Below are 8,999 nucleotides of genomic sequence, written 5' to 3' on the forward strand. Positions count from 1 at the left end.
TTGCTTTACTCTGAGAGGTTATCGTAATCACTTACAACCACTTACAACCACGTTCTCGCAATTGTAGAATGGGCTTTACAGCTTAAGTTTTTCTGTGTGCCACGGCCCTAATACCTGCCGCGCGGCAGAAGTTCGCGCGACAGCCAATCAATATGCTGCTTTCCGTAATAACCTTCTAGCTCTTACGGAAAAATAACATATTGATTAGCTGTCGCGCGGACTTTCGCCGCGCGCAAGCATTACCGCGTCTTGTGTGCAGGAGCCATTACTGCTTATGTTTTTCTATGTGCCCCCAGTTTAAAGCCTGATCTACAATGTGTTCTTTGCTTCTTGTTTCTTGTTTTCTGTCTTTTTTTAGTTTATGGTTTAATGCTTGAGTCAGAAAGAGATAAACAAAAAATTAACAGGAAGCAAATACACATTATAGATCAAGCTTAAGGGTGCTATTTCATGTGTCGTACGACAGGCTTTTCAGATACGTTTATTGGTTGGCGAATAGAGTATTTCTAGGTTTTCTGTTCGTCAACCAATGAACGTATCCAAAAAGCTTGTCGTACGATACGTGAAATATCAGCCTAATATCGGGCTTTCTCGTTGTTTTTGAATATTTTTAGTTGAGTATACTCTGTTGTTGTTACTATTAACGAAGAGACATTACTCTAGCCAAATATTGAAGGAAGGAAGGAAGGAACGAAGAGACATACTTTGTAGAGTACACTATTTTTAGGTAAAACTTTTATTTGTTATTATAACTATACAATTTTTATATAACTGAAAGGGATCCCTCGTCCTCACCGATTTGGTTGAAACTTAATAATATTATGTAATCAAATGTGTAATATTATGTAATTAGAAGGAATATAAAAGTAAAAAATGTCGCTCATCAATCGTAATAAAGTTATGATGCAATAAAAGATGATAGTTTTTGAGGTTATAGAATCTGTCATGTCGACAGTGTTGAAGTATATCAGCATGCGCAGTAACATAAAATTACGCCAAATTAGAAATATTCAGTAAGAATATAAAGAAATATTAATTAATCTTTGAAATAAAAAAAAAGGTAATTATGAAGGAAAGAGGGAACTTCACCGATTTCAGTAAAATTTGATAGGATAATATATTTTAACACGTAGAAATCGAATCTAAAAGCCAAAATCGTCGCTCTTCACAGTGAAGCGAGATATTAATTGATAAATTTGATCACTTTTAAGGTTAGGAAAACTGTCAAACCAACGTCAACAGCGACATGTATAAGACCCGTGGCCACATGCGGGTCCAGGGAGCGAAGCCCCCAGTCAGGGTGGGTTCGGGGGAACTGAAAGTCCTCCCGGTTTGATAAAAATAACATTCTAAAAAAAAGTAAAAATATAACGCATGGTATGTTAAGCATATGTTGTTTTTGCATTTTTATTTTTATTTAGAATGTTATTTTTGTTAATCATATGCAAGGTAGGACATATGAATCGCATGCAAAAACAACACACGTTTAACACTATGTGAGATATATTTTCTTTTTTTTTAGAATATTTTTTTTATCAAACCGGGAGGGATTTTGCCCCCCCCGAACCCCCCTTGACCGAGAGCTTTGCCCTCTGGAGCCCCCAGTTCATCGTTTGCAAATATTTGAATACTAATGTTTCAATAATGTTGTGTTACCCAGATAGTACAGAGAATTCAAAAAGAATTCAGAAAGAATTTAGTAGTATGTCACCAATTCTGAGTTCATTTTCAGATGTAAAAAGAATTCTTCAGAGTTTAGTTCAGTGAAAAGAATTCTTTTTGTATCTAAAAATGAACTCAGAATTGGTTACATATGACTGAATTCTTTTAGAATTCTCTGTGCTATCTAGATATGTATATTCAAATATATGGTAAAACTGAAGGACTCCTCCTCACTGATTTGATTGAAACTTAATAATATTATCTAATTAGATACGTAGAAAATGAATATGAAGGTTTGTTCATATATCTATACGTCGTTGATATGACAGATTGTATAATCTCAAAACCTGTCCGCAGGTTTTTACCGCATCATAATTTTATTATGATTTACGAGCGACTTTTTTACTTTTATATTCCTTTTCTACACATCTAATTACATAATGTTGTTAAGTTTCAACCAAATCGGTGAGGAGGAGGGGTCTTCAGTTTTACCCAATTTTTTCACCTAATATTATATAAACTTAGTAAAAATCAACTGACAGTATATTACATCAACGTCATGGTTTTGTAGTAAATAATGTAAGTACAGTTTAACACAAGTTATAACAACACTTACATTGTTGAATAAGAAATTATAATATTGATGTGATCCATATCACATTACCCTGGTAAAAAAAGTTTATAGAGAAAGATAGAATAAAATCCTATTGTTCTATCGTTCTCTATTGTTTTGAATATGGATTTTAGTTCGTGAATTCACAAATGTGAATTGTATTCTATCGTATACAATAGAATACAATTGATAGTGATAGAATTTCTATTGTTACCCGAAAAAAAAAGATTATATAAATTTTATATAAATATATATGATTATATATAATTATATATGAGTTTTGTCTATATATGTGACCTTATATATGATCATATCTAATTATATATGTTCATATATAAAACGAAAATTGTCAAATGAAAAAAAGAAAACATAATTTAATTCGATTATACATCGATATCATGGACTATCATAAGCATTTACTTCAATTGTATCTTCATAATAGTATTCTTTTCAATGTCGACATATATAATTATATATGATCATATATAACCATATATGGACAAAATTCATATATAAACTTTTTTCCCGGGTAGTTTCCTATAGAATACAAAATCATGTATGACCAGAAAATACGATAAAATACGATAGGATTTATATCTGTACTTGCGAGAGAGAACGATACAACTTAAAGAAAACGATTCAAATTGATAGTGCTATCAATTTGAATCGTTTTCTTTAAGTTGTATCGTTCTCGCTCGCAAGTTCAGATATAAATCCTATCGTATTTTATCGGTTATATACGATTTTGTATTCTATAGGAAACTAACAATAGAAATTCTATTACTACTCAGGTCTTTAGACGTTACCTTGCTACCTGGATATCTATTGTATTTTATTGTATATGATAGAATACTATTCATATTTTGTATTAATTCACGAACCAAAATCCATATTCAAAACGATAGAAAATAATTATTTTATCGTTTTCTATAAACTTTTTTTTACTAGGGTATGTTATCATAAAAATATATAAAAAATATAAAATTTAAAAAAGAGAGAGAAGTATTTCATAATATTATAAAAATACTATGAAAATACTATGAAGGTGTTTTTATCAGGTCTTCTATTGGTATTCTATTTGGAACGTATTAAAGATGTATTACTGTTAAATGCTTATGTATGTGTTTGAAAATATTTTTCTAAAACTAACTATTAAAAAGGGAGAATATGTTTTATTCATTATCTTTTATTATACTGCAGTTGATTTAGATTATGGATTTGTTTATCCAAATGATTGAAGTTAAGATTTCTTTTCAGCATTTGTACCAGAAAAATATCTCAATATCTATATCATATGAACTCATAAATGTGTAGCAAACACATATTGAACATAGTATACAATAACACAATAACGTTATTATATAACACATACTTATCTAAAAGATATCTTATGTTTTATTTAAGATATTTTTTAGGACATTACCAACAAATGTCTTAAGTATTGGTGAAAAGTGTATACTGTTTAATTGCGTGCTGTTAGATAGGATATGCTGTCGCATATGGTTTTCTAAAAAACTGTATATAACAGAAAGGGAGATATCACATGGTACAGAATTTTAAATAAGTCACATGAACAAAAATTTACTGTTTAATTATGTCTAAGTTTTTTAAAGTTTCTACAAATTTACGCATAATATTTACTTATGCATAATATTTATAAAATCTGAAAGGTTATTATTATAGTTGCCATACTCTTACAAAAAAATACTATTAGTGGTAATAGTGTCACTAATAGTTTCACTAGCAGTGCTAGTAGTGTCACTATTAGTGCTAATAGTGACACTATTAGTGCTAATAATGACACTGTTAGTTACACTATTAGTGCTGACACTATTAATGTTAATAGTAGCATTGTTAATGACTCTAGTAGTGAAATTAATAATACTAATTGTAACACTGTTAGTGCTGATAGTAACACTACTAGTATTAGCAGTGATACTATTAGTGATACCAGTAATGTCAGAAGTGAAACTACAAATTCCAATAACGGTAATACAAGTATTATAAGTGACACTTGATGAGCTGATGTATATAAGTACATAAATTGCTTTATTATTACTATAGAAAAACTATGAAAGATAATTCATTATTAGAGGAATATGTTTATAAAGTTATTAAATATTATTTTTTGTACAAAAATTTATTTTCTATGACAATTACTACTCAATCAGCAGACAATGTTTTTTAAACATTTTTTAAATATTTATTTTTCATTGATATTACATTGTACAGCTTATTGTAAAAATAATATTTATTTAATATTTATTAAACGTTTATATAACATCTATTAAATATTTAAAATAAAGATTTAAGAAAAATATTTATATAACATTCATTTAACGTTTATTTGACATTAAATAAAATGTTTAAAATAATATTTAAATAAATATTTCTTTAGTATTGATTTAATATTTATTTTTCAAACATACTTTTTACATTTAAAAAAAGATCTAATCTTTTCTTTTTAATAAATCATTTGTGTCGTACGTGGATATACCATATATATACAATATAAAGTGTCTCTCGGTGAAAGTGACAGTGGCGCAGTGGGCAAGGTGAACGACTCAAAAAGCGCAAAGGTCTCAGGTTTTGAGTTCTAGCGTGGTAAGCAAATTTTCGAAGTACAATTTAAATTGAATTAAGTAACGTGTGAAACAATAAAGTGGAAAATTTAAGAAAAATTCAAAAAAATAGATAAATATTTATATTTTTTTAAATATTTTTATAATATTTATAAATATTCACGTAAACGTTTAATAAATATTTAAAAAACGTTTATTAAATATTTTAAAATATTTTAAAAACGTTTTTTCCGAAACATTTTAAAAAACTTTTTTAATTAAAAAAGAGTGAACTTAATCCATTGTTTTTAACGTTTTTAAAAATGTTTTGTAAATGTTTTTTATATATTTTTAAAAATGTTTTTTTGATATTATTTTGCTGGTTGGGATTTTTTTTTCTACATGAAATTTATGTTGATTTTTCAGCATATATAGATTACAAGATATAGATGCAATGTTGGATATATATTAAACAAAAACTACAATATTTTGCAATGTTGCAACAATATTTGAGGAGCATTGAAAATTATATTATTGATAATATTAATAAAAAATATTTTATTATATTGGGAGTACAAATAAGTCTCCGCCGTTTGAACAAAAGATGGCTCCACCAGTAAGTTATGATTGAAATTGTCAGATGTAAAACGTTATATCGTAAGGTTGGACATCTGGCAATAATATAAATTTGAAATATTAGCGATTTTGTATCAGCATCACATAATTTTTTTCGTGCGAAAATGTCGAGTTTTGAGCCGAATAAGCGTCATTTGCGGGAACTTTTGATTTACTTCTTTAATTTGAAGAAATCTGCAGCTGAGGCGCATCGATTGCTTGTAGAAGCATATGGTGAGGCTGCTTTAAGTGAGAGAAGTTGTCGTGAGTGGTTTCAAAAGTCCAAGAACGGTGAGTTTGACGTTGAAGGCAAAGAACGTAGCGGAAGGCCGAAAGTATACGAAGACGCGGAATTGGAAGCATTATTAGAGGAAGATTCGTGCTAAACGCAAGAAGAACTTTCACTTACATTAGGAGTGACTCAACAAGCAATTTCACATCGTTTAAAATCGTTGGGAATGATTCAAAAGCAAGGAAATTGGGTTCCATATGAACTGAAGCCGAGAAACGTTGAACGCCGATTTTGCACATGTGAAATGCTGCTTGCCAGGCATAAACAAAAGGGTTTTTTGCATCATATAGTCACTAGTGATGAAAAATGGATCCACTACGATAACCCAAAGAAGAGGAAATCATGGGGATCACGTGGCCAAACTTCGACATCGACAGCCAAGCCGAATATTCATGGAAAAAAACTCATGTTGTGTATTTGGTGGGATCAGCTTGGTGTTGTGTATTATGAGTTGCTCAAACCGAACGAAACCATTACGGGGGCTCTCTACCGAACACAATTGATGAGATTGAGCCGAGCACTCAAGGAAAAACGCGCCCACTATCACTCTAGACGACAAAATTATTCTCCTGCATGATAATGCTCGTCCACATGTTGCGGCGCCGGTCAAAACCTACTTGGAAACACTCAATTGGGAAGTTTTACCCCACCCGCCGTATTCACCATACATGCTCCCTCTGACTATCACTTGTTTCAATCAATGACGCACGGCCTGTCTGAGCAGCACTTCATATCATATGAAAATACAAAAAATTGGATTGATCGTGGGTAGCCTCAAAAGATGAAGCGTTCTTCCGACATGGTATCCGTATGCTGCCAGAAAGATGGGAAAAAGTAGTGGCTAGCGATGGACAATACTTTGAATAAAACATAAGGTACCGTTCTTTCACAATAAATGCCCAATTTTTTATAAAAAACGGCGCGGACTTATTTGTACTCCCAATATAATAATAATAAAATTAATTATTATTAAACATTAGTTGGCACATTTCACCACAGCCATATTATAGCTAGGCCATTTGAGTCCCAATCACTGAAATGCTTGTTGCGTGGAAGCTATTGATTTTTTCACTTAAAAAAGTTCCAAAATAGTTTTCAAATATTAACTTAAAAGATTTCATAGGTTATTTTAATAAAAGATTAATACCGAGTATGAAAAAAAAATTCAGGAACGTAGAAAAAACGAAAAAATTATTTTTTTCGTTTTTTACACATTATATAAGCATAAATTGTAAGAACATTGTTAGAATCACCACGTGCCGCTTGATCGTCAGGAAGCAACACTTTTTACTCAATCAGGACATGGATAGGTGACCGGTGTATACCGTTTTGGATTCGAAATTATCGTGGGAGGAAAAGTCGCGAAAGTTTTGAAGTGCGTTTGTCAATCTTCGGTTCCCAGCAGTTATGAGACATGACAAAATTAGGAATTAGTTTTTTTTATGAAAGCTACGCGGAAAATCTTTAAGCGGACATTTTTACATTATAACAAGGTTGGTGCCATGATGTAAGAAAACAAAGTGTAGCATTACGCATAATGGCGATCGAAGATGTAACAGCCAATGAAATGTTGTAAAAAACTAAAAAAAAACACTTCTAATATATGGAAACAACCTTACCATACCCGAGCAAAAATTGAATCTAGTGATTGTCTAGTAATGACACAGAAAAGATGGGTCTTACATCGCTACTAGCTAGTAGTACTTGCTAGCTACTAGCTATGAATGTAATGCTCACTTCTCCTAATGGCTGTACTAGAAAAATTAGCTAGTAGCTAGATACAAAATAACTTGTAACTATCTAGCCTGCACTAGACAGTGAGTAAATAGCAAAAACGAAAAAATTATTTCTCTTCGATGATTTCCCTTTTTCTCTATATCAGGAGTACCTAATAATTTTTAGAGAGTTTTCTTATCTCAGAATTTTTATATCATGGATAGGTAGGTGATGGCTAGCCTAGTGGCTAGGTAGGTTTTTTTAAATTAGAGTTTTTATCTCTCTCTCTCTCTTTAGGAGATCCCCTCTTTATGGAGTTTGGTTTCTTGTAATTCTTCTTCATTACGTATTATTTCTATTTTTTAGAAAAATTCACTTTATCATCGGGACTTAAACCTGATACCTCTGGCTCTTGAGTCTGGCACTTTACCTGCTAGACCACTACTATACTCGGTAGTGAACGTTTTATATTAGCTACATATGATTTACTCAACGCCGTTTTAATGGCTAGACGAAAAAAATTACACAATGACGAGATGGAAGATTCGGTAAATCCTGAATAGAAATTAGATGTCTATCCACTAAATAGTAAATTTGTGTTTTATATCATCATTATCTATACACAAATTTACTATCTAGTAGATAGACAGTTCTGATATCCAATTTCTATTCAGGATTTATCGATGATTTTCTATCTCGTTATTGTGTAATCTTTTTCGTCTAAGTATTGTCTATGTAAATGATAGCTACTAGACAGTTCTGATGTGCAATCTCTATTCAGAATATACCGGTGATTTTCTATCTCGTTACTGTGTAATCTTATTCGTCTAACCACTGTCTATATAATTGGTATAGTTATTAGACAGTTCTGATATCCAATTTCTATTCAGGATTTACCATAGACATAATATATCTAGACCGAGAGTTGAGGAGTGGGGGTAAGAGGCACGTAGAAAAGGATGCATTGCGTTTTGAGACCCTGCGTTCTCTCTCATTTACACATCTCTGTAATCTTTCTTACGCATACGCTTATACACATGAGCGAATGAGAGAGAACGCAGGGTCTCAAAACGCAATACATTCTTTTCTACGTACTCTTATCCCCACTCCTCAAATAAAGGCAAACACTCGGTTTAGATATATTATATCTATGGGATTTACCGATGATTTTCTATCTTCTTACTGTGTAATCTTTTTCATTTAGCCACTATCTATATAATTGGTATAGTTACTAGGCAGTCCTACCGATGTGAACTTGGCGCCCAACTTAAAAAAAATAAAAAAATTTTTATACTATGGGTTTGTACCTCGTTTGTACCCGTTTGTACCACATTTTGTTTCGTTTGTACCTAAAGGGTTAAAATGTTATGGAGTTTCAAAAAAATCGTCAGCGCCCAACATTAAGATATCTAAAAACGGCCAACGCCATTCGAAAGAGCATTGTTTGTACTCGTTTGTACCACTTTTGTTTTCGTTTGTACCTCAAAGGGTTCGGAAATACAGCGTTTTTCAATTTTGACATACTCTATATAGCGAACTC

The 8,999-nt window shown here is 31.3% G+C and overlaps 1 protein-coding gene across 4 annotated transcripts in view; it reads left to right on the forward strand.

Moving 5' to 3' along the window:
* The first annotated feature begins 558 nt into the window (after positions 1–558).
* Positions 559–8,999, forward strand: part of LOC116846735 (S1 RNA-binding domain-containing protein 1) — a 117,291-nt gene continuing 108,850 nt past the window's right edge. Inside the window, exons 1-2 of one of the 4 annotated variants that reach the window (XM_032820959.1) lie at positions 559–727; positions 1,212–1,300. The gene's annotated coding sequence lies outside the window, so the exon portion shown is untranslated. The other 3 variants (XM_032820957.1, XM_032820960.1, XM_032820958.1) reach the window with 3 other exon arrangements.

This window comes from Odontomachus brunneus, unplaced genomic scaffold, assembly GCF_010583005.1.
Source record: "Odontomachus brunneus isolate Ranch 3 - 2012 unplaced genomic scaffold, Obru_v1 Obru_scaffold_068, whole genome shotgun sequence".
Classification (NCBI taxonomy): Eukaryota; Metazoa; Arthropoda; class Insecta; order Hymenoptera; family Formicidae; genus Odontomachus; species Odontomachus brunneus.